The sequence below is a fragment of the Sus scrofa genome, chromosome 4, assembly GCF_000003025.6.
Source record: "Sus scrofa isolate TJ Tabasco breed Duroc chromosome 4, Sscrofa11.1, whole genome shotgun sequence".
Taxonomy (NCBI): Eukaryota; Metazoa; Chordata; class Mammalia; order Artiodactyla; family Suidae; genus Sus; species Sus scrofa.
Window position 1 is genome coordinate 78,211,078 of NC_010446.5, and position 27,170 is coordinate 78,238,247.

At 43.3% G+C, this 27,170-nt stretch overlaps 1 long non-coding RNA gene across 1 annotated transcript in view; it reads left to right on the forward strand.

The window, feature by feature from the left end:
• The window catches only part of LOC102157622, a 59,999-nt gene extending 43,299 nt beyond the window's left edge, over positions 1-16,700 (forward strand). The window contains exon 3 of the long non-coding RNA XR_002343337.1: positions 12,181-16,700. This is a non-coding gene — a long non-coding RNA (uncharacterized LOC102157622). The remainder of the gene's footprint in view (positions 1-12,180) is intronic.

A 27,170-nucleotide genomic window follows, 5' to 3' on the forward strand; every position in this document is an offset into this window, starting at 1 on the left:
AAAAGCACAAAATTAATATTTTTATAATACACTAAAAATTAATCTTCTAATATTTGATGGCAGTAGATTTAAAAAGTTTTGCCTTTTGCAGCTGTTCTAGGATATTCAGAAACATATATGCCAGTCTAATTAGCTGACTTTCCCTATACATTTAGACATGCTGTAATCATTTAAATTTGAAAGAAATTTTGTGTATTATCTGAAAGAATCTGTACTTTTCATTTGCCAGAGGCCTTTTCCCAAAGCTTTCCAAGTTGCTCAAAGGGGATTTTTTTTTTTTTTTTTGGTAACTTGTTTACCTGTTCAAATACAATTTATTTCTGCCACCTGTTATTTTTCTCCCTGGATTTTTGAGAAGTCGTTTTTGCGATCTACACCACAGCTCATGGCAATGCCGGATCTTAGCCTGCTGAGCGAGGCCAGGGACCAAACCCACATCTTCACGGATGCTAGCCAGGTTTGTTACCGCTGCACCACGCAGGGAACTCCCTGGTGTGATTTTTGACCCTCGCATGCATGTGCATCCATCTTATGTTCTCTTTCCTTTTACATTTGATGTCCTTTCATTTCTCCAGATGCAGTAAGTGCTGCCCCGCCACAGCCTTCATGTGTGACTTTTTGGTCTTTCCTTGGTGATTTTTTCCTGTCTCGTCCCGCCTTTAATGTCCTTTCCTTTTTTCTCCATCATGGGGCCTGTTTCATTTATTATGGACACCATGAAAGTGAATGTTTTTCCCTCATATTTTTTCGCTTTTTTGTTTTCTGATTTCCCCACTGGATCCTGTGAAGGCCATGACCATCTCCTCTTATTGACCACGTGTCCCAGCATTGAGAGCCCGGTTATCGCTCATTAAGTATGTAGGGAATCAATAAGAAAACAGAAGGTTCTCAATAAGTGCTCGACATGTGATTGGTGAACAGTCTTAGTTATGTTGAGGTCATGATTTTCTGAGGGGGTGACAAGGCCATTCAGTCCTCAGCTTTTTCAGTGACGTGTGTGTCAGTCACTGGCATACGCGGTGACCTTTCCCAAGGATTTCGGGTGTGGACACAAAGCAGTTCCAGGGTGTGTGTGTCAGGAGGCCGCTTCTCATTAGACCAGACACACCACAGAGCTGCAGGTTTGTCCTGACAAACACAAAGGAAACCGCAGATTCTTCTCTGAAACAAAAACATTTCTGAACTCTTCTGAAATTCTAACATGTTTTGTTCCAAAAGGTACCATTGATTCCCCGGGGGGAAAAACAGATTGAAATGTCTTAGGACACATTTTTTTTCCAGACTAACAAGGAAAAGTACAGTTGTTTGAGGCTGTCTGGGAACTGTGGTTCATTTAAGGTTAGTGGAATTTGAGACCTGAGATCATTGAAAAACTGAGAGTGAAATGTTCCTTCTCTTAGCAGGCTGGCAACTAAGCACCACGTTCCTATATACACTGCTGTTAACCGAGTTGGAATTAATCCAATAAAAAACTCCAAAAGAGCATTTATTTGTTCAGAAACATGTTGACTTTTTTTTTTTTTGTCTTTTGTCTTTTGTCTTTTTGTTGTTGTTGTTGTTGCTATTTCTTGGGCCGCTCCCGCGGCATATGGAGGTTCCCAGGCTAGGGGTTGAATCGGAGCTGTAGCCACCGGCCTACGCCAGAGCCACAGCAACGCGGGATCCGAGCCGCTTCTGCAACCTACACCACAGCTCACGGCAACGCCGGATCGTTAACCCACTGAGCAAGGGCAGGGGCGGAACCCGCAACCTCATGGTTCCTAGTTGGATTCGTTAACCACTGTGCGACGACGGGAACTCCACATCTTGGCATCTTTGAAGCAATAATGATCTTATCACTTAGGAACACTGGGCAATTAAAAACACCTACCGGGCAGAAGCTGTTGCATCCATGTGTGTGTGTCTGAGATAAACTGAGCATCATTGGTGGTATTTAAGGAGGAAATTCATTCCACATTCAAATCCATGGGTCTCTTTCTGGTGTGGTTCCTGTTTCCTAAGCTTAGCTTCTCTGAATTACAGCTTCTTTCTCCTGCTGGCCCAGTTCTAGCATCGCCTTTTCTCAAGCTCTTGCTCCTGAGCTGTGCACCCTTTGCACATTCACCTTGTTGGGTCATCAACTGAGCATGTCTTTGGAGGCTGTGAGTGGAGCATCAACTGCCCTTTGCTGTCACTCTCCAGCCTCCAGACTTACCTGGCGTTGGCCCTGTTCCTTATGCAACCTAGAGGTGAAAGGTCTTCTTGTGGTAATATTGGTCAAGTGAGGGCCCCTGGAAAGAGTGACCTTTCATAGTTGACCTTGAAGGATACAACCTTTACCACTTCCGCCACCCCTACCCCTGAGTGTCAAGGGTGATCTAACCAAGTGAGTGCAGTTTCCATGGGGTTGCTGGTTCACTCTGTGCGTGAGCTTTTGTTGTGTAAGAAACACGCCAGAACTCGGTGACTTAAAACAATAGTCACTCTTTCTCATGACTGCCTTTGGGGTCGACCAGCAGCTCTTCTGGTCTAGGATGGGTCAGCTGGGGTGGGAAGGTCATTCACATTTCTGGCAGATGCCCAGGACCAGCTGGGATGGGGTCCCCTCTCTGTGGTCTCTCTTTCTCCAGATTGTGCTTATTTACACCGCAGTTTGGTCCCTGCTGCCATCAGGGATGAGTTTTTCATGCATCGCTGTGTCACCTTTGCTAGCATCCCATTTCCCAAGTCGAGCCTCATGGCCAAGATCAGATTCAGGCGTTGGGAAATGGATTCCACCTCTTGGTAGCAAAGCAGCAAAATCCCCTTGCACAGGGGTATGGATGTGGGGAGGGGAGGAACCTATGGCCATCTTTGCCACCTGCCACATTCACTTATGGTCTGGGGGCTCCAAGAGTGAGGCCAGGTGGTGGTCACCATCAGTCACATCCTGGGTCAGTCCTGGGGATGATCTGGAGAAAGAGAGACCATAGAGAGGGGACCCCCATCTCAGCTGGTCCTGGGGATGGATGGAGGTAAGGGGTCCACACAGGGCAGGAGGCTATGTCTACGTGGGAGACATGATGGAAGGAGCAGCACTTCAGATTAAACTTGAAAGGAGGGTATGTGAGGATGGCTGGTACCTTGGGGTGATGGCCAGTATCTTTTGATGACTTTGGGTTTGAACAGAACGTGGTGAGAGATAAGGCCAATCAGTTGGACAAGGGCCAAATGATGGGGCTGTTTGTATGCCAAGCCCTCTGTCTCCACCAGTTTATGTCTTACCTGCTTCCACCCACTCCAAACCAGGCTCTGCTCCTACACCTCACTACAAGTCTCTGACAAAGGCTGCTCATGTTGTTAGATATTTTAGAACCTTCTAGGACACCGTGGTTTCCTCGGTTGAACACTCACCTCAAGCATCTCCTTGGTGCGGGTGGCACCTCAGCTATGTTCTGCCCTTTGTTGCTTTGCCTGCCCTGCTCCCTCTCCCGACCCCGCCTCCCTCCCTGCCCCTGTCCCCAGCTTCTGTGCCAGGCTCTGTTCTTTCCCGTACTCTGCACCTCTTCCTGGCTGTGCCTCTGCTTCATGGCTTCAGTTCTTATCTAGAAGCTGTTGGCTCACACGTCTTTACATCTAGCCCTAATTGCTTTTATGTTTTCAAATCTATACCCATATTTGCTTCTCATGGTGATATATATATATATTTTTTTTGCTTTTTTTTTTGGCCACACCTGTGGCAAATGGAAGTTCCCAGGCCAGGGGTCTGATCACAGCTCTTGCTGCCTATGCATGCCACAGCCACAGCCACAGCAACACCAGACCCTATGCCATAGCTTGCGGCAGTGCTGGATTTAACTCACTGAGTGAGGCCAGAGATCAAACCTGCATCCTCACAGACACATTTGGAGTTCTCTGGTGGCTTGGCAGTTAAGAATCTGGCGTTGTTACTGCTGTGGCTTGCGTCACTGCTGTGTTTCAGGTTGGATCCCTGGCCTGGGAACTTCTCATGCTGCAGGCGAGGCCGCCCCCTCCGCGCCCCCCCCCCCCCCCCCCGCCAAAAAAATGGAAATCCCACTGTGGCTCGGTAGGTTAAGAACCTGACATGGTGCCTGTGAAGATTCAGGTTTGACCCCTGGCCTCACCCAGCGGGTTAAGTATCTGGTGTTGCTGTGGCTGTGGCTGTGGTGTGGGCTGGTAGCTGTAGCCCAGATTGACCCCTAGCCTGGGAACCTCCATATGCCACAGGTGCGGCCATAAAAAGGAAAAAAGTATAACGAATGGTACTAAGCTTAATTGCTAAGTTTCTTAAGTAAGGAGAAAGTTTGTCTTTGTAGAAACACAATAATTGTCATATTTGCTTAAAAATGTGTGTAACTCTGTCTGCCTCATAAAATACCTGAAAGGACTAAAGTGTGTGTGTAATTTTATGCCATAAGCATCCTAATTAAAAAAAAATGCTCTCAGAACTTAAATTTGAAAATTTTAAGTAATTGAGCACTTATATACCCTCCAAATTAATTGAAAATGTCAACACTTTGTATATTTTTATACATAATAATTTTTTTACTAAACCATATGAAAATAAGTTGTACACATATTATACCTCATCTTTCAGTACCAAACTGCTATTTATTTCAGTTCCTATTAACTTGATACATCATGTAACAAATAAGAAAGTAGTTACATCTGTGGTAGATATTAATGCACTATATCAATAATTCCGTATGTGAATGGTCTAATACAGCAATTAAAAGAAAAATACTGTTTGAATGGATTTTTTAAAAAAGAACTGACTGTATGTTATCTACAAGAAACCCACTTTAAATATAATATAATTTAGATTAAAAGTAAAGTGATGGAGAAAGATATATCATGCTAACATGTATTAAAAAAACTAGAGTAACTATATTAATTTCAGAACAAGGAAAATGATAAGGGATAGAAAAGACCATTGCATAATGATAAGGAGGTTAATTCTCCAAGATGAGGTAACAATTCTTAATGTCTATAACCTAGCAGTAGAGCATCATATTTTGAGGGAGAAGCTGAGAGAACTGAAAGGAGAAATAGACTAATACACTGTCGTGCTTGGAGACTTCAATACCCCTCTGTCAATAATTGACAGAAGAACCATCAGGCAGAAAAATCAGTAAGGACATAGTTGAACTGAATAGCACCACTGATCAACTGTATCTAATCATGTTTGTAGAAGACTCCATCCAACAGCCCGAGAATAAACATTCATCTCAAGCTCCATTGTCTTCATAAAGGCACAATAACTATCATATTTTCTTAAAAATGTGTATATGTGTACAAGGTAAACTACATAGTAGGCCACAAAACACACCTCAACAAATTTAAAGAAATCCTTCAAAGTCTATTCTCAAAACAACAATGATTTAAACTAGAAGTCAATAACAGAAAGATAGCTAGAATAGCCCCCAAATATTTAGATGTTAAACAAAAACCTTTTTCTTTTTAGGGCTGTACTCATGGCATATGGGAGTTCCCAGGCTAGGGGTTGAATAGGAGCTACAGCTGCCAACCTACAAGACAGCCACAGCAACGTGGGGCCAGAGCTGCATCTGTGATCTACAGCACAGCTCATGGCAACACCAGATCCTTAACCCACTGAGTGAGGCCAGGGATCGAACCCGAATCTTCATGGATCCTAGTTGTGTTCATTAGCCACTGAGCCTTGAAGGGAATGCCACAAAAAAACTTCTAAATAAGACATAGTTCAAAGAACTCTCAAGAGAATTAAAAAATATCTTGAACTGAATGAAAATGAAAATACAAATGATCAAACTTTGTGGAAAGCAGTGCTTAGAGGAAAATTTATAGTATTGAATGAATATTTTAGAAGAGAAGAAAGATCCAAAGTAAAAAAACTATGCTTTCACCTTGGGAAAAAAAAAAGGAAAACTTGAAGCAAGTAGAAGAGAAGAAGTAATAAAAATTAGAGCAGAAATCAATGAAATTGCAAACAGGAAAACAGTAGAAAAAGTCAATGAAACTAAATGCTGATTCTATGCAAAAATCAATAAAATTGATAAACTTCTGGCCAGGAAAACCAAGAAAAAAAGAAGATGCAAATTACTAATATCGTTAAGTGAAAGTGGGACCATCCCTATTGATCCTAAGGGCATTAGAAGGATAATAAAGGAATATTGTGAACAACTCTATGTCAAAAAATTTGATAATTTACATAAAATAGGTTAATCCCTTGAAAGATACAATCTACCAAAACTCACACAGGAGAAATCATTGGTTAAACCAAACATTTAAAGAAGATACGATACCAATTTTCTACAATTTCTCCCAGAAAACGGAAGCTGCGGGAAAACTTCCTAACTCATTCTATAGGGCCAGCATTGCCCTAAATACCAAAGCCAGCTGAAGATATTATGAGAAAAAGAAACTACTGACCAGTATCCTTCACAAACTTAAGTGCAAAAATCTTGAACAAAATATGAGCTAAGCAAATCCAACAAAGTATGCCACAACCACATGAGATCAGTCCCAAGTATTCAAGGCTGGTTCAACGTTTGAAAATCAGTCAATGTAGTGAAATCAGTCAATTGTAAATTGGTGAAACCACTGTAGAAAACAGTATGGAGATGCCTCAGAAAACTAAATGTAGAATGATCATTTGATCCAGCAATCCCACTCCTGGGCATCTATCCAGAGAAAACCATGACTCAAAACACATGTACTCCGATGTTCATTGCAGCACTATTTGTAATAGCCAAGACATGGAAACAACCTAAATGCCCATTGACAGAGGAGTGGATCAAGAAGATGTTGTACATGTACACAATGGAATATTACTCAGCCATTAAAAGGAACGAAATACCGGCATTTTCAGCAACGTGGATGGACCTAGAAATTATCATGCTAAGTGAAGTCAGCCATACAATGAGACACCAACATCAAATGCTTTCACTGACATGTGGAATCTGAAAAAAGGACAGACTGAACTTCCTTGCAGAGCAGATACTGACTCAGAGTTTGGGAGGTGGGGGGATGTGCTGGGGTTGTGGGATGGAAATCCTATGAAATTGGATTGTGATGATCATTGTACAACTACAAATGTAATAAATTCATTGAGTAATAAAAGAATTAAATAAGCATAAAGGAAAAGAAAAAAATCAGTCAATGTAATCTATCACATCAACAGGCTAGAGAAGAAAAATTATATCATCATCTCAATGCATTTGACAAAATTCAACACCTATGACAAAAAATTGACAGTCATGATAAAAACTCTGAGCAAACAAGAATAAAGGAAACTCTTTACGGCTACCCTGGTATATTTAAGAATGAGAAACTAGGTCTTTTCTCCCGAGACTAAGGCAAGGCTGTCTTCTCCCACTGCTCCTTATCATCACCCTAGAAGTTCCACTGCTCCTTACCATCATCCTGGAAGTCCTAGCTGATGTCACTAAGAAGAGGAAACAGAGTTGAGAAGGAAGAAATAAAATGCCTTTGTTCGAAGATGCCACAATTATCTGTGTAGAAAAATCCCAGAGAATCAACAAAAAGCTCCCAGAACTAATAAGCAATTATAGCCAGGTTGCAAGAGTCAAGGTTAATACACACAAGTCAATTGCTTTCCTACGTACCAGCCAGTGGGAGCCCTTCAGGCTGCCTCCTCTGTCTTTGGGCGTGATCCCATTAAACTCTGAATGCTGCTTTTACTGCTTCCTGTCAAGCACGGTGTGTTGTATACTTTCACTGCCCAGAGCTGGAAGCAGCTATTTCTTCAAAGAGCCTGGTTTGTTCTAGTGGAAAATAGCATTTTACAAGCAAGATCTGAATATTAGATGCCCTTATAAGTAGGAAGTAATTAGCCACGGAGTCCTTCAGGGGACAGAACTAAGAAATGTTTTTCTATTGTGATTTTCTGTTTATATATATGTATATATATGTGCGTGTATATATATGTGTACACGCACATATATATATATATATTTTTAGGGCTGCACCTGTGCCATATGGACGTTCTCAGGCTAGGAGTTGAATCAGAGCTGTAGCTGCTGGCCTATGCCACTGCCACAGCAACATCAGAGCCAAGCTGTGACCTACAGCTCATGGCAATGCCGGATCCTTAACCCACTGAGTGAGGCCAGGGATTGAACCTGAGTCCTCATGGAAGCTAGTCAGTTTCTTTTCCACTGAGCCATGATGGGAACTCCAAGTATTTATATTTTTAATTCAAACCTAGTATCAACAAACTGGTACAACTGCTGAGGAAGACAGTGTGAAAATTCTTCAAAAAATTAAAAATAGAACTACCATGTCATTCAGCAGTCCTGCTTCTGGTGCATATCCACAGGAACCGATATCAGAATCCCAAAGACTGATTTTTCTTAGTTATCTCTTTTCAATGTTTGTGTTAGTTTTCTTGGAGTGATTATCTTAGTACATAATCTTGGCACTTCAGAATCTTGGGGCTGATTTGTTTTATCTCACAGCAAGTATTATTTCAATTGAAATATCATATAGCTGCTAGAATTAAACATACCAAGCTTAAGATTTCTTTTTATTTCTATTTTTTGCCATCGCAATTATTCCATTGAGAGTGTAAAATTGGAGCACTTTAGCCAAACTTAACTTGAAATAAATATTCTCTCTGTATTTCTCTTATCATTTTGTATATGGCAAAGTCCATTGTCATTATTATTATTATTATTAGGCCACACTCAGCATATGGAAGTTCCTAGGGCCAGGGATCAAACCTGTGCCTCACCATCGACCCAAGCATTCGGATCCTTAAGCCACTGTGCCACAGCAGGAACTCCTCCATTATTTTCCTATTTTTATTCCATTTTAGCTTTGCTGTTTTATTCTTTATTTAATCATATTTTTGGATATTTTAATTGTTAGCACAGGTAAAAAGTTAAATTACATTAAAAAAAATTCCCCCAGAAGACTTGTTTACATCCTTTTTTTTCCTCCATCCATTTTCTACCCACCCCCTTATATAATGGTTTCTGGTTTATCATGCTTTTGTTTCCTTTTGCAAAAATAAACATATGTATGTATGCATACATATATATACACATACCTATATATATGTAGCTGTTCTTTTTATTTCTTATACATAAGATAATAAAATATATACAATATGTGGATGGATTTGGTCTTTTGTTTTCACTTGATTAATGTTATCAATCACTGTATAAAATTGTATGGAGATCTCATTTTCATGGCCTCATGATCTCTATGTGTGACTGTGTTTTAATAGTTTTTATTCAGCTCCTACCAATAAACAGTTGAGTAGGTTTCAGTAATTTGCTATTTAAAAAATTATGAAATAATCTTGTGCCTATGTTGTTTTATTAGAAGTGGGCTTACAGTGTCAAATGGTAGACGTATATTTAATTTTTTGTATATGACAAATCCCGTTCTCTAAAAGCAGTGTCCTCAATAGCAACGCATGGGGGCGCTGTTTCCATTCAGCGTCCACAACGGATTACGTTGAAAGGATTTTCCCTCAGGCTGGCAGGTTAGAAAGCATATTAATGTGCATCGTTTTTCTTATGAGTATAGTTTATTATCTTTTTGTGTGTTTGAGTTATTTAAATCTTTTAAATATGTGCCCTCTGGTCCAGGCTTTTGCCCATTTTACAATTGAAGTTTTGTTTTCCTTCTCAAATTTTAATCCCCTTTCAGTATTAGTTTTAGAAACTCTCTCTCTTTTTTTTTTTTTTTTTTTAGGGCCACACCCATGGCTTATGGAGGTTCCCAGACTAGGGGTCTGATGGGAGCTGCAGCTGCCGGCCTACACCACAGACACAGCAACATGGGATCTGAGCCTCATCTGCGACCTGTACCACAGCTCACGACAACGCCAGATCCTTAACCCACTGGGCAAGGCCAGGGACCAAACCCTGTGTCCTCATGGATGCCAGTGAAGTTCATTAACTACTGAGCTACGGCAGGAACTCTGAAACTTTTTTCTCTTTTTCTGGACTTAGATATGTAATTTTTTTGTCATGTAAAGTTTTATTGTTTTAAAAAATTTATTGTTTTTGTATTGTTTCTGGATTTTGAGTCCTAGTTAGAAAGGCTTCTACTTTTGCCATGAAATACATTCATATTGTTTTGTCATCATAAATTATTTGAAAGTGAATTTGTATAATACACGAAATTTACATCTGCAGTTAGTTCTACTGCCGGGCCTTCTATTTTTTGCTCCTGTTGGACTGTTAATGTGCTAACACTGCACTGGTTTGGTTATTTATCACGTGTTTCAAGGACAAGTGATGGCCTGTCTCTTTCTCTAGGGCATATCCAGCTCTTTTTGTTTATTTATGTTTCTCTGTGAACTTTAGAATCAGTTTATAAACCTCTAGAAAAATGTGTTGGTATGTTTATTGGGATCACATTAAATGTATGTGTTAACCAGGGAAAATGGCATATTTTGGTTTGGAGATGCCTGATCTAAGGTCTTTTCTTTCCTATCATGCACGTTTGCGAGTTTTCAGTTGTTTTCTTTTTTCTGTTACTATTATATATGGGGTATTTACTACTTATTTTTTGTGCAAAGGCAACCGATATTCTATGCTAACTTTATATTTTGTAATAGTATTAACGTCTCTGTTGTTTGTAATAATTCTGACATTGATTCTTTTGCAGTTTCCAGCATCTGGAATTGTAATATCAGTGCACTTTGTTTCTTGTATTTAAGAAGATAGCCATGGAGTTTCCTAATGGCTCAGTGGGTTAAGGATCCAGCATTCGCTACTGTGACATGGTTGGATCCTTGGCCAGGGAACTTCCATGTGCTGTGGGAAGTTCCACAACCAAAAAAAAAAAAAAAAAAGATAATTAGGATATTACTCCTGAGAGCTATTGGATGGTGCATTCAGTTTGCTAATATTTTTGTTAATTTCTGTGTGATATTCATAGGTAAGGTTAGTTTATTGCTTTTTGTGAAATTTTCCTCAAGTAGAGCTGTTAATACTTGATTTGAATAACAGGTGACTGAACATGAGGGTGGAGGAGTGGGTTTTGATGGCTTATTTGTTTCTTATTTTTTTTTAGAGCCACACCTGCAGCATATGGAGGTTCCCAGGTCTAATCTGAGCTGTAGCTGCCAGCCTACGACCACAGCTACAGCAATGCCAGATCCAAGCCACATTTGCGACCTACACCACAGCTCACGGCAATGCTGGATCGTTAACCCACTGGGTGAGGTCAGGGATCGAACCTGCATCCTCATGGATCCTAGTCGTGTTCGTTAACCACTGAGCCACTATGGGGAACTCCTTTTTTTTGGTCTTCAATAAATATGGCCTTTGGGGCAGGTCTTTAGACTTTATGACACTCCAGTTTCTCTAAGACCCTTGACTTCTTGCTTCTTTCCCTTTACTCCCTGGTCAAGTGGCTCCTCTGATCACTTTCCCAGCCTCTTTCCTTCAGTCTCTGGAGCCAGGGCTCTGAGCCCTGGGCTCAGGCAGGTTTCCATCAGGCTGCTGCCCTGGCCTTCCTGTCCCCCTCCTGCCCCCTCCCCCTTCCTTCCCCCCATCTGCCCCCTCCCCTTTCCTGCACCTCCTCCTGTCCTGCCTCCTCTTCCTGCCCCCCTCCCTTTCTGCCTCCCTCCCTTCCTGCTCCTCTCCCTTCTGTCCCCTCCCTCTTCTGTCCCTTCCCCCTTCTGTCCTCTCCCCTTTCCTGCCCCCCTCCTGCCCCTACTGCTTCTGTCCACTCCTCCTCCTGCCCCTCCCCCTTCTGTCCCCTCCTCCTGTCCCCTCCCCCAGCCCCTGGTCTGTGAAACCCTCTCTTCTGCAAAGTGGACCCTGCAGCTGACTTTGCTGTAGCATCCCCACTTCATTGTAAACTGAAGTTGCTGATATTCTCTTTCTCCTACTTGGGGCATAGGTTCTGTTCTGGATGATTTTTTTCCCTCTTTCTGGAGCTCCTTAGTTCCACACTGCAGTTTAAAAAGTACTGATTTGGAAGTTCTGACTAGTCTCCATGAGGATGCAGATTGATCCCTGGCCTCACTTAGTGGGTTGAGGATCCAGTATTACCATGAGCTGTGGCTCGGATCCCACATTGCTGTGGCTATCATATATGCTGGCAGCTGTAGCCTGGGAACTTCCATATGCTGTGGGTGCCTCCCTAAAAAGCAGATAAGTAAATGAAGTCCTGATTTAAGATGTGTGATACCTATGCTAATTTATATTTAATAAGATTTTATGTGTTTTCCAGGTACTCAACAAGAATGAGCTTCGCACATCCGATAAGCTAGCATTTTCAAGAACCTGTATCCTTGCAGCAATTGTAAGTACCATAATCTTCCTTATTGAATCACTGATGTTGAAACCAGGCAGGGCCCTGTGGGCTCCTGGGAGCAAAAGCCTTTCTGTGCCCTTTCTTGTTCTTAAGACATGGGACTCATTCAGCCTCCAGGACTTTCCCTGAGCTCCAAGGGGCAGGTTCAGACAGGTGCTGATCAGGGAAGAGAGGGGATGCAGAGACCAGGGAGGAGCCAGTAGCAGGGAGGAAACAATAGCACGGCCTTGGGGCAGGATCCTGGTTCCCTCTCAAGGGATACACCTAATAATATAGGCATCTTATACACCTAAGAGAAAAGTTATATTCCTTATGCTTCTTTTAGAAAGTAGTACTTTAAAATTGAACAGCTTAGAGTTCTTCCTTCTCCTTCTCCCTGGCCTAATTGCACCCTAGACACAATCACCCGTAAGTTAAAGATTAGGCACCCTGAACACAATTGCTTGTGGGCTAAAGATTATTAGCACATGATGTTTTTTAGGAACTTTCTTAATTCACGCCAGTCTCTGATCAATATGCCTTTTTTGCAAGTAATGTTTTTCTAGGCAATAACCCACCATCACAATCACACTGAGGTCTCCTGACTCCAGCTTTGATGACTAAGATTCCCCCAAAGAAAGAAGAATGTATGTTTGTCCCAGTCCTGATTCCTATCTAAAAACCTGTTTCCAGTGGGTGGGGGCACAGTCTTTAGGACATTAGTCTGCTGTGCCTCCCCCCCGCCTTTGCCTGACAAAGCTGTAAAGCTATTATTACTCCTTCACCCAAGACTCTGTCTCTGCATTTCACTTCGGCCCTGGCAGACAGAGGCCGAATTCCGGCACCCCTGCTACAGTTCAGATAGAAGCATTTAACACGCCGTTTTGGGGCATTAAATTGAACCACTGTTTTAAGCTTTGTCGTGCATCTTGAGTGGCTACTCTGTCCTCAGTTGGACACAAACCAGAGTGTCTGGTGGAGCTGGCATGAGGGCAGGGGGCGGACAGCTGGAATCCCAGCTCCACCGCGCTGATCGCTTTGCACCGTCAGCAGGTTGGCTTCTCAGCCTCGGCATCCAGAGCCTGAAAGGAGGACTTTTCTGTTGTGAGGCCTGAGCTGTTGTGTGCAAAGAACTTGTGCATTGCTTGACACAACTGCTGATAGTAATCGGCAGTTGTGACTGTTATTAATTTATGAGATGATCTCAAGGATGTTTAGCTGACATGGGAACTCCCAGAACATATGGTTGAACCTCTCACTTTACAAATAAGAGCAAATCTAATGTTGGTTTAGGTGACTTGCTCAAGGAGAGTAAGAGTCTGTGGTGTGACCCCTACAGTGCAGGCCTCGCCTTCGATCCCAGTCCTCTCCCAGCCTTCCCCACTGTATTGCCGGTGTCAGAAATAATTCGAAATCCTTAGATTCACCCGTCAGGATTTCTGTGTGAAATACAACTTCCTCCAGATGAGCAAGTCAGGTTACATAGCTCTGTTGCTGCTGAGCTGCAGTTTGGTGTTTTATTCTGAGATTTCTCGCATTCGTGGGTGTCTGTGCAACAAACACTAACTCGGTATTTGAGGAGACCCCTCCCTGTTGGTCCAGGCTGTGGGATGTGTTTAAGCTCAGATGTGTCGAATGCGCTTTGATTTTTGATTCATAGGACCAACAAATGCTGGATGCCTTTGACTCACAACTTTGTTTCTATCTTCAGTGTGGCCCCTTCATCTCAAAAAAACTATTTGCAGTCATTTCCCTAACAAACATGCTTCAAGAAATCTGGATTTTTTTTCCCCAGAAGGCTAAAGGGTCAGGTTATATTATTAAATATGATCTATCATCAAATAGATTTTTAAAATTATTATTGCTTCTGGCTACTTTCCCCCTTTTTTCCTTTTATATAAGCCATCCCTGAGACAAAGCATTTTCTTCATCCTCTTCTTTATTATTTTGAATTGTGTAATGTTTCAGGTAATTTTTTCTCTCTTGCAGAATCATCACAAAAACCAATTAGTATAAATTCTTTTATAACAACAGCAACAGACAATACTCTTCTCACAGTGATGTTTTTCATCAAATATATTTACAGGTGGTTTATAAAAAATGTGCAAGGGAAAAGTTCGAATTCTCATTTAAATTGCTCACAATTCTCATCAGTAAATGCCTATTTTGATCATAATTACTAGTCTTACTCATATTGAGTCACACTAATGTTTAAGCCATAGGAACAGGCATTTCTGCTTCTTCTATTTTTAAAGTGTAATTCCATGAACTTGTGGATCACTATTTAAAGAGGATTTTTGGTATCCAAAAACGTAATCTCTAATCCTTGGGATTTTTCATAATTTTAACCATAGCTCTGGAAGTCAATTTTATTTCAGTGTCTCTACAAAACTAAAGTGGAACTTGAAATGCCCAAGATACTTTTGCTTTAAGGTCTGCTTACACTGCCTTCCTTTTAGTGATTCTGACTGTGTATATCCTTTCTAGATGCAGTTCCTTTTTGGGGAAGTCTGGGCTCATTTGGGATATTTTCATAGCCTTGCAAAGAGTGGGGCATTTACTGCTAATTCTGCCGGCGCCCTGATTATTTATGATTAGTATGAGAGTAGACCTTTTGATACTCCTGTGTTTCTGTAACACAGTCTTTGACCCGCCTCCCCCCCCTCAAAATGGGAAATGAGGAAGAGATATTGAAGAGGGATTTATTAATCTAATTTAAAAATCTTTTTGTCAATTGAAAATTTGGCAAACCACATCCTTTTAAAAAACCACTTCACTGAGGTATAAATGACATTAAAAGCCTGTGTGTATTTAAAGTTTGCAAACTGATGGGTTTGGAGATAAGTCTGTACCCATGAAGCCATCATCACAGCTTGTGCCGTAAATATATCCATCCTTCCAAAAGTTTTCTATTATCCTCATAGTCATCATTATTAATAAGAACATAACATGAAGTCTACAAATGGCCAACAGGGACATAAAGAGATGCTCACTATGACTAATCATCAGGGAACTGCAAACACAATGAGAAGACTCCTCACAGCCCGTAGGATGGCTCTCACTGGCAAAAGAGAAAGAGAGAAGTGTTGTGAAGAAGTAGAGCAGAGGGCACCCTCGCGCACTATTCACAGGAATGTAAAGCGGTGCAGCCAAGGTGGGAAACAGTATGAGGTTGTCCTCAAATAATTAAAAACAGAACTTCTGGGTCCATCTCACTTCTGGGTATTTATCCAGAGGAACTGAGATCAGAATCTTGAGGAGATGCCTGCACTCCAGAGTCATTGCAGCTTTATCCACGATAGACAAGACACAGAAGCAGCCTTTCCACTGACAGATGTGTGGGCAAAGAAAACGTGGTACTAACACACAGTGAAATAGGGTTCAAGTTTAAAAAGAAGGAAATGCTACTATTTGGGGCAGCATGGATGAATTTGGGGACAGTATGCTAAGAGAAATAAGGCAGACACAGAAGGACTGACACCACTTATAAGAGGAAGTGGAAATAGTCAAACTCAGAGACCCACTGAGTGGAATAGTGGCTGCCTGAGCTGGGCAAGAGGAGCCTGGGGAGCTGTCACTAATCCAAGGGTACAGAGTCGCAGCTATTCCAGACGACCACAACCTAGCCATCTACTGTACTCAGTGGTGTCAAACTGCATTCTGCTTCAAGAATAAATGAGATTTTATGTTACATTACCCTATCTTCTACATCTTGGTTACATAAAGAGAAATTATGTAATTAAACACTGCAAGGTCAGAGAATGAAAGACAAATGTTTTAAGCATAAAAAAAGCATTGTTACTTTATAGCGTCATTAGTTCTTATACTGATGTGTCAGGGCTGTAGATCATGTGGGGAGGAGTGATTATAAGGATTGGAACCTCTGAACCTCCATGTGGGAAAACAATGATCGTGTATTAGGAGAGTATATGTTAAAATGAATGAACTTGTGTGAATGCAGTGAATTTTACCAAAGGTCAAGCTTTCTTCAGCATAATTTTCAGCTTTTTATAGAGCTGAAATGTCTGGTGAGGAAGAGGGTTTCTCCAAGGTGCATCTTTTGTCTGCAGATCACAGAGGACTCGAATGCTTCACTTTTCAGAACAAGAGCAGCTGGTGTGTTCTTAGAAAGCACGGTTTCATGTTTCTAGTGCTTGTCTTGTTAGTCTAGCCTCCTGCTTTCTGTTAGTCTCTTTCATCTAAAATTTCTGTCTTGGGAGTTCCCGTCGTGGTGCAGTGGTTAATCAATCCGACTAGGAACCATGAGGTTGCAGGTTTGATCCCTGGCCTTGCTCAGTGAGTTAAGGATCTGGTGTTGCCGTGAGCTATAGTGGAGGCTGCAGACATGGCTCGGATCCCGCGTTGCTGTGGCTCTGGCGTAGGCCGGCAGCTACAGCTCCGATTAGACCCCTAGCCTGGGAACCTCCACATGCCGCGGGAGCGGCCCTGGAAAAGGCAAAAAGACAAAAAAAATAAAATAAAATAAAATAAAAAAAATAAAATTTCTGTCTTGGAGTTCCTGTTGTGGCACAGCAGAAATGAATCTGACTAGGATCCATGATGTTGCCGGTTTGATCCCTGGCCTCACTCAGTGGGTTAAGGATCCGGTGTTACCGTGAGCTGTGGTGTAGGTGGCAGATGCGGCTCGGATCTGGAGTGGCTATAGGGCTGTGGTGTAGGCTGGCAGCAACAGCTCCGATTGGACCCCTAGCCTGGAAACCTCCATATGCCAAGGGTGCGGCCAGAAAAAAGCAAAAAATAAAATAAAATTTCTGTCTTTATTCAGCTGATTCAATAGACATATTTTCATTGATTACATTTTTCTTTGCCGATGACTCTATTTTCCCGTCTCCTTAGTGGGTTCCAGAGAGCTCTTTTGTGTATATGTCGCCTCCCGTGTGCTCCTCACAGGACCACAGAACCAGAAGCGCCAGCATCCATTTTAGTCAGGATTTTTTAGCCTGCGTTTCCTCTTCAGTGCTTAACTTTATATTTCTTACTCTTCTTTTCCTTTTGTTGTTTACTTATTTCTGAGCTATTTTATCTGGAGTGTCCTTATTAGACCACAGCAGGCTTCATATTCGACTTAAACCCTATGGGTAGCTCTGTGTCTTACCCATCATCTCCTGCAATTTGGGAAGGAGGCAGAGCAGTGTTGCCGAGAACCTAAGGTGTAAGAAACCACATGGGACTCAGTTTGATGGTACTGAACACGTGGGGCACTGACTAGTCATTTGATCCTGAGCGTCTCATTTCAAAATTCTAAACTTTGATTTCCTTTTGTTGTCCTTTATTTATTTTTTATTTATTTATTTTTGTATTTTTAGAGCCACACTCACAGCATATGGAGGTTCCCAGGCTAGGGGTTAAGTTGGAGTTGTAGCTGTGGGCCTACACCACAGCTCACGGCAATGTCGGATCCTCAACCCACTGAGCAAGGCCAGGGATCAAACCTGCAACCTCCTAGTTACTGGTCAGATTTGTTTCCACTGTGCCACGATGGGAGCTCCAGCCTTCTGTTGTTCTTTAAATGGGGATAGTAATGGTGACTTACCTGGCTGCCTCTGTGATCTAGGATAATATATGTGAAGCATTTGGCAAGAGTAAATCCTGAAATAATAATATTTAAATGCTTATTATATTTGTTACCATTCTTAGCATTATTTTGTAATAATTATTTCAGTAATTACTTTCTGCACAGTTTCTTTAAAGAAACAGCTAATTTTAAGTGGTGTATTTTTAAATACAGAATTAAATTTAGCCAATGACACAAAATATCATTAACTTAATTTCTTTGACCTTTCTTGATCTATTTTAAAGGACCTTCTAATTTTATTTCTCAGTATAAGCCATAACTGGCTGTAAATGCTAAAAAAATCATCTTAAAGATGTAAATATCTCCTGATTATAAAGTTTATATTTCAGAGGTTTTATTAGAGTATCTTATTTTCTCTTCCAGAAACCTAATTAAAATTCTTTAAGAATCTAAAGTTACAGGGAATGGAATAACGAGCATGGTGTTTTTGGATTTATGGATACTGTGAACATCTAAAAATCCTGATGGGAATAGAAGGGTACATGGTACATCTTCTTCTGCTCCTTCGTTGCTGGAAGCCCTGCCTTGGAGCACCCTGGGCTTCATCTGGTGGCAGTGGCGATGGTGCCGAGTCTAGCAGGAGCACCTGAGGTGGAGCAGGTTGGGCAGCTGCCTGTTGCAGACAGGGCTTTACAGGGAGGGGAGGGTTGGCAGGAGGGGTGAGATGGAGCGTGGCCCGGGGCCGGGTGGGCAGAGGAGCCGAGAAAGCAGGGCTGTGTCAGAGGTGGTGCCTGCTGTGCTTCTGTGTCAGCAGGTCCTCCTGGGGGATGGGTGTAACCTGTGCAAGGATGCAGCATCCGCTCGGTGTGGCCGAGACCCTTCCTGGGCGATCTGATCGCTGGTCCTGGCTTCTGTCCATGTGATCACATGGATCCTGAGTCACACCTCTAATCTCTCAGCAAAAGGTTGTCCGGGCACAGCCTCGGCCTTCTGTTCAGAGCGTTTTCCTGCCAGTGAATTGCCTAATACTTGCATTGTTTGTAATCTAGATAGGGTGACACTTTTACAAATCATCAACTATCTTATTTTTGCTTAAGGGTCCTTCCGGCCATTCCTCTTTCCTCTTGTGTTTTACGAAAAGCAGCAAGGAAAAGCAGGCTGTGCCTTTAATGCATTGCTTCTTAGCTCACTGAGTTCACTGCCTGCAGTTTCCACTTTCCACGTGGCCGGAGGACACAGTTCAGCTGAGCTTTCTGCCTCTGTGCCAGGATCACCTCTGGTTTCCAGGTTCCTGCTGAGTCCTTGTCGGAAGTGCCTATAACATCTGTGTTTCCACCTCTTCTGTTCATGATGCCACCTGTGACCTCAGGGACAGGGAAGCTGTGTCTACTGAGCTCGTCACTAAGGAGCCCTGCCTAGCAAGGGCTTTGCATCTGTGCTTCTAGCCACAGCCTGTTCAGAGCACTCTAGGCTCTGCTCTCTTGCTTCTCGACATTCTCCCAGCCTCTAACTGTCCCCCAATTCCAAAGCCATCTGCGTTTCCGGGCATGTGTGGCAGTAGTGGTCCTTCCCCAGTTTCCAGCTCCTTCTCAGCTCTTGGCCTGCAGAACCCCGGGCGTCAGAGGCCTTCTCTTGCCTCATCCTGTCTCTGCCTTCTTCAGCCCCAAAAACAACCAGACGTTCTTGAGGGAGACACTGAACAAAGGAGAAGTCGCAATATTTTCCTGTTGCCAGTTCTCTGCAAATCAATTTGTAACTTTGATGTAATTCTCATCAGAATTAGGACATTTTTATTGTGGGGTTGAGGGAGGAGAGCATGGTTAGAAATGAGCAAGCCAATTCTAAGATCTCTCTGAAGATGCAAACAATTTTTAGAAAGAAATTGGAGGCATATTATTGTCTGACTTTAAAATACTATAAATCTAAAAAAATCAAGGCAGTCTGGCACTGGCATAAGGAGAGATTTTAAACAAAGTATGGCGTCCAGAAATAGTCCTTCACATTTATGTTTGTTTTTTTGACAAACGAATCAGGGTAGTTCGATGGGTTATTGATAGTCTCCTGAACCAATGGAGGAGGAGAAAGAAAACAAATAAAAGGAAATACAAGTCTGACTTCTCACACCTTATACAAAAATTAACTCAGAATGGATCATAGACATCAAAATGGACTCTTGGAGAAGACAGCGTAGAAAAATATGTTTGTGAGCTTGCATCAGGCAAAGATGTTTCAGATAGAACACAGAAAGCATGAAACATACAAACAATGATAAATTAGACTTCATCAAAATGAGAAATGTGTGCTATTTGAAAGATACTGCTTAGAAAAAAAGGACAGGCTGTAGCCAGAGAGAGAACATCTCAATAGCATGTGAAGAGCCTGAATCCAGAATGTGAAAAGGACCTACCATTCAATAGTAAGAAAGCAAATAACCCAACTTAGACATTGGTAAACTATTTGAACAGACATATTTCACCGGAGAAGAAAGACCCAAGGAAAGAAGCACATGAAAAGGTGTTCATTGTTGTGAGTTCTTAGGGAAATGCAAGTCAGAACCACTGTGGGTACCATCTTGCCCTTCGCGGAGTGGCTGGAATTGGAGACTGAGAGTCCCAAGCATAGGAAGATGGGCAGCAGCTGGAGCTCTGACGTTGCTGGGCACGAAGCCATGTGCCACTTTGGGACATGGTTTGGCAGTTTCTTTTAAAATGAAACACTGAGTGGGACACAGCAAGGTCACTTTTAGGTGTCCTCCCTGAAGAAATAAAAACATATTTCTGCACAAAGATGACCACTTGGATGATTATGGCGTCTTTATTATAACAGCCTTGGATTCGAAACAACCCAAACGTCTCTCAGCTGGTGAGAGGCGAACCAATTAAGGTGCAATCAGACAACGGAGACCCTCAGCAATACCAGGAACGAGCCACTGATGTCCACACACCATGGGGGAGTGTCAAATGCCTGTGCTCCGTGAAAGGAGCCAGACCCGGAAGGTTCATACCCTAGGAAATGCACAGCTGTAGTGGTGGGAAGCAGGGCAGTGGTTTCCCAGGGGCTGGGGGTGGGCAGGGGCGGGGGGGGCAGGACTGGCTACAGAGGAGGTGAGGGTTTTATTGGAGGTTGTGAAAATATTCTGTGCCATAATCAGACTGGTGGTTAAATGACACATCCATTTATCACAACTGATTTATTTGTATACTTAAAATTGGTGAATATTTATTGTATGTAAATTACATCTCAATAAAGCTGACTGAAAAAGGACAAATATAAATTTCTCATCATTATTTACCCACTTTTTCTCTGAATTTACCCTCATTTCCATTTTCATTTGCCAAATCTGTGACTTTTTATGTAGTAAGTCTTGAAGTCAGACCATAAAATGCCTCCACTTTTCCCTTCCTCTCAACTCTCCACCCATCACAGCTCTCCAAGGTTCCGACTGGAGTTGTGCTGAATCCACGGATCACTTTGTTGGATGTCTGTCAGCAAACATACCATTCACATATTCAGACCAGGCAGAATAAAATGGGTACTTTTTGGCAGAGCATTTTAGTTGCATAAACAGTTGGGGTGAAATCAAAGTACACCTTGGGCAGGTAACAGCCTCCGGGGTGTCTTGGTAGAGCCATGGGGAATTTCCTGGGGCCTGAGGGATGGGGGCTGTGGGTCCATACAGCTCCAGGGGCTGCAATCCGATGCTGTTTCCTGAGCAGCATTAAAATTCAGTTCCTAAGCACCTCTCTAGGAATAGTTTTATTCTTTGTTATTTAACCATGTCTTTCCACCTGCCTTTGTGACGAGGTCTGAGATGCATTTGATGGGAAAACAGTAGTGATATCATATTCTCTGTGGGTGATACGCACAGCGTCTCCCTGAACCTGCCAGGGGGAAGGCCCCATCTGCCCCACGGCATTGTCCTTGTTCCTCTATGACCCGCCCCCACCACACAGTGTCATCCTTGTCCCTCGATGACACCCCCTCCCGCCCCCCGAAGGTGTCCCACTCTGGCTGGCCCTCTTTTGAAGGGCTTGGCGGGAAGAGGAGGCTTTGCAGACTTTGCCTCTCTCTTTACCTCATCCTAGATCAGATCTGAACAAAGAGTAACCCTCACTTCGGAAGTGTCCAGGTTTGTTCTTCAGCAGGAAGTGGACGTTAGGAACAGGGGGTCTCAGAGGCCCCCAGGGAGGCCCAGACTCTCTACCGAGAACCTGATGGCAGCCCCGTCCTGGCTGCTGGCAGATCAGAGGCAGGAAGGGCTCGCTGGGACTCCAAGCCAGTGTCTGAAGGGAGAGCTTCCCGGGTCCCAGAAGGTTCTGATGTCATTCTGTAAACAGCAGTTGCTGCCACTTCATCTGGATTGAAATTCTGATTGAATTTCTTTTCCTGACTTGGATTTTAAGGGGCAACTTGTGGACAGGTGTTCTCAGCTTAGAACTTTCACCGGCCCGTGTGGGCTCCGAGTTTCCCAAGCCAGAGGAGCCCACCTGGCAGTCGAGAGAGGAGGGCGCTGGCTGTTGCCTCCTCCAAGATCCCCGGAGCAGGCAGGGCATGTCTAGAATCGTCTCCATCCAGAAGGCCTTATGGCCCTTGGAAGCTCTGCCAGGCTCGTCTGGGATTTATGTTTCCTCGTGGGTCTCCGAGCCTCTCCTGACCGTCACCAGCCATACACCACAGACCTTAGTGTGCAAAGTCTGCCTTCATCTGCGTATAAGCTGGGCCAGCTTCCAGCCAAATAAACAGTGAATTATTGTAATTATTATAAAGATTTGGGTCCAGGTCCTGAAGAAATGGAAACTGTGAAAGTGTCACCTCTCATGTGCTCCTCTGTGTCCCCGACGCCTGGGCCTCTGGCCTCACATCCTCACACTCGAGTCCCGAGTCCCGTCCTGATGTTGCGGCATGGGGGTCCCCGGCTCCCTCAGTTCTGGTCTGCCTTGCAGCAGACATTCGCATTGGGCGGGCCTGAGCCTTTGAAAACCAGATCTCTTAAGATATGTGATGTATGGTCAAGAAAAAAAGAATCCAAAAGTTAAAAAAATGCATTTCTGAGAAGGAAGACCTGGGTTATTTAACAAATGTGCGGTTAACAGCCACATCCTCTCCAGGCCTCCGCAGGCCCCCCTCTGGGCTCCCCCTCTGGGAGACCCCGGCCCCTCCCCAGCCACCTGCACTCTCACCTCCCCTCAGAACGTCTCTTCCTTTCAGGATCTCCTCGCGGGCTCTCACAGAGGAAACCCATCCCCTACCCCTGTCCTTGGTCCTCCCTTCGTGTGTCATTATGAACACGTCACATGGCGAGTGATGTGCAACTCAGACCAGCTTAGGGGAGAAGAGGGAACTCCTAGCCAATGACTTAGCAACAGAAGAGGTAAAACCCCTCAAAACCCAGGACGTTACCCCCAGTCCTGCTGAGATGGGGCAGGGTGGATGGCAGTGACACTGCGCTACGTCAGGGTGAACATGGCCACCGTGGTGTGAGCAATAGTTAAAATTAATCATAACGCATTCACAATGTTAGTCATACAGAACCAGTAAATTGTATTATCAAGGAAGGTTGTACCAAATGGCTGGACCAGTGCCTGGCGGGCATTAAGTGCCACAGAAGCATCAGGGGATGGTCTTGGAGGAGTAAGTGTCCCCCAGGTGCAGGCTGGGGTTCCAGGGAGGAAAGCTGGTTAGGAGAGCACAGCCAGTAGAGGGGGACACGGGGGCTAGTGAGGACAGTGTGGAGGCACGAGGGTGGGGGGCGAGGTGCTGACACAGCCCTCCCCCCCCCCCGCAACAGGCAAGTTCCAGATCACGGGGGCCTATTCTGTGTGCTAAGGTGTCCTGCTGATGAGGAGGGGCTGCAGGTGATTTAATCTGATTTGTCTTTTAGAAAGATTTTTCTGCGGCTGTTTCGCAAATGTTTGCATGCTTCCAAAATGAGAGGCAGGTAAAGAAACTAGTTTGAAAGAGTCAGAATGAGGGCAAGTCATTGGGAGATGGGTGAGGCATAGGAAGGAGGTAGGAGCCACAGTGGGGGAGGGGAGGAGGGTGACGCAGTGATGCCGTCCCCTGGTTGAGGCCTCAGAAGGACTGAGGTGGGGACGCTGAGCCAGGCTGGGCAGAGGGGCCCTCAGGACACAGGGGAGGTGCCTGGCAGGCAGCTGGAAACGATACAAGTCTGACCTGGATGAAGAGACTGGGACATGTCAGGTCGAGTGGTCACTGAGGCTTTGCAGTGATGGTTGTCAGCAGCGCTGGTTTTACAGACGGGGCAGTTAACCCACAACCGTTCAGTCCTGTGTCGGGCAAGGCTGGGGTTGGAAGGGAATGAGTTGTGTTTGGAGATGCAGACCTTGAGTGGCAGGAAGAGTAACTGCTCAGTGGCAGAAATAAAACAGGTGGGAGGAGGTGGATTGGAGAGTCCTGGACATAGATGTTTTTGGTGTCTGTCCCAGACATGGAGAATTTCCCTAACTCCTGGGACATTTCCCTCACATCCCTCCCAGATCTGTCTGGAACCTTAGCTACTATCTGTCACGTAAGACTGTACACATGGCTGGCTCGCCAGGCTGAATAGTAATGCGGACACAGTGACTGTCCAACAATCAAATCGTAAAAACCCCCGCGGCAGGCCGGCCTCTCTGAGGCGTGGTTATGCCCCTTCCCTCCTGCAGATGGCACTGTGTGCCCACAGTCCCGGCCTTGGCCACCGTCCACGTGGGCAGCCGCGCAGGGGACTGGTCCACGGGCCTGTCTGCCCAGTGCGTGCACGTTGGCGAGGTCCTGAGGACACAGTCCAGTAAAATAAGGGCAACGTTTCTATTTTAGTGACACTTTAATTTTGGTGAGGTGGAAGAACTATATAAGAGTAAAATTTCAGGTGAAGAAATACCTGGATTTTTAGTAACTTCCCCCATCCCCGGATTTTAGAAATTAGCAGCCTGTCCTACACACAGCAGTGCATCTGGGTTAGTTTTCCTGTTTCTGATTTGCCACAACGCTGTATAACTGTGTTTTTGTTTTCAGGCTCAGAATTGCGTGAATTGGTGAGTTTACCAGGCAGCATGGCCATTGGTGCCTTGTCCTCTGAGTGACCCTGAATGTGGACCCTTTCTGGTCCTCAGTGGTGCCACAGGCTCCGTGGCAGTGGCTTTGATTGGCTGTCACGTTGAACCTGGTGGTTCCCACAGCACCAGCTCTGATGCCTTCTGTTAGGAGGGCTACCCGTTGAGAACTGTTTACTGAAACGGTTGAGGAGAAGAGGTGTTATATTCAGCAGGATGCTGCTTTCTAAGCCAGAGAGAGAAGGAAGAAGGGGCGGCCCACACATGATGCCGATGGTCTTTACCGAGTGGTGGGATTTTTTAAAATGCACTTTTCTGTATTGTTTGAATTTTCCACAAGCAGGAAGTCGTTTTTTAAACAACTTTGTTGAAATATAATTTACATACCATAAAAATCACCCATTTAAAGCAGTATGTAATTTTTACAAAATCCATACTGTAGGTTGGACCAAAAAAAAAAAAATGGGGGCGGTGCTTCACAGAGCCTGCTTTTCCAGTACTTTTCCTTTGGTGGGAAAAGTGATATGTGTGGGGAATCTTAAAATATTTTTTTTTGGATGAAGGTGACATATAAACTCAACCAACAATTTTTAAAAACAAAAGCAGTTTTTTTTCTAATTGTTCTTTTTTCTCAGCCCTCTGGGATTGCACTATATTAGTAGTTCATCCCACCTTTATTTCAATAAAGCTGGGTGTACAATGAACAATTCTCATGTTGTCTATGATGGTTTAGAATTTTGCATTTCCAACCTTAAACTTTTTCAAAGATTCCGTAAGTTTCAGCCTTGGGTTGGAAAACTCCCAAGAGCAATTTCCTGTGAAATCGTGCTATTTCTATTTCAGGCGAGAAACAGTGACCACATAATAGACTTTGATGATTTCCTATTCAGTGACTGGGTGCAAACCAAAAGTAAAAGACGCGTTTCAGGAACTCATTCAAACTGTTCTGATGGTACCTTTTGAAAATCAAGTAAAGAATTAATTGAGGAAATTTATACTAATGGTTTTATCCTTTTTAGTTGATGGTTGCATCCTGAGATGAATTTTACATCCAAAATGAAAATGCAATAGCATACGTTTATCTGACGTCCTTGACCCCTGCTAAGTGGGAAGATTTGCCTGAATGTTGAGAGTTGTGACCATCTTTGAAAAGCCCAGAGAGAGATTTGAGGAGGGTCTTTTTGAAATTGAAGTATAATTGACTTACAGTATTATGGTAGTTTCAGGTGTACAACAGAGTGATTTGATATTTTTGTACCTTAAAAAATGACCACTGTGATAGAGATAAATCTAATTAGCATCTCTCACCACACAAAGACATTAAAATGTAATGGACTGTACTTCCCATGCTGTTCGTTTTGTACCCATGACTTCTTTATTTTATACCTGGAGGTTTGTAGCTCTTAATTTTTCTCACCTCTTTCACCCACCCCTCCTGGCATCACCCTCCCCTCTGGCAGCCACCTGTTTGCTCATTGTATCTATTAGATTGTTTCTGTTTTGTTATGTTTGTTTATTTGTTTTGTTTTTTAGATTGTATATGTAAGTGAAATCATACAGTATTTGTCTTTTTTTGATTTATTTCATTTAGCGTAATACTCTCCAGGTTCATCTATGTTGTTGCCAAAGGCAAAATTTTCTTTCCTTTGCATATATATACTCAGAAGTGGGATTTCTGATCATATGGCTGTTCTGTTTTTAGTGTTTTGAGAAACCTCCATGCTGTTTTCCACAATAGCTGCTCCAGTTGATATTCCCACCAACAGCGCAGAGGGTCCCCTTTTCTCCACATCCTTGAGGACACTTATGTTGTGGCTTTTTGCTGACAGCCACTCTCACAGGTATGAGGTGACTTCTCATTGGTTTGCATTTCCCTGGTCATCAGTGATGCTGAGCACTTATGCCTGTGCCTGTTGTCCACGTGGATGGGTTTCTTTGGAAAGAAGAAGCCCATCTATTTTATTTTTATTTTATTTTATTTTATTTTATTTTATTTTATTATTTTTTCTCATCTCCACCACATTTTGTTTTATTCTTTTTTCTTTTTTTATTACTCAATGAATGTATTACATTTGTAGTTGTACAATGATCATCACAATCCAACTTTATAGGATTTCAATCCCACACTCCCAGCGCATCCCCCACCCCCCAAACTGTCTCCTTTGGAGACCATAAGTTTGTCAAAGTCTGTGAGTCAGTATCTGTTCTGCAAAGAGGTTCATTGTGTCCTTTTTTTCAGATTCCACATGTCAGTGAAAGCATTTGATGTTGGTGTCTCATTGTATGGCTGACTTCACTTAGCATGATAATTTCTGGGTCCATCCACGTTGCTAAAA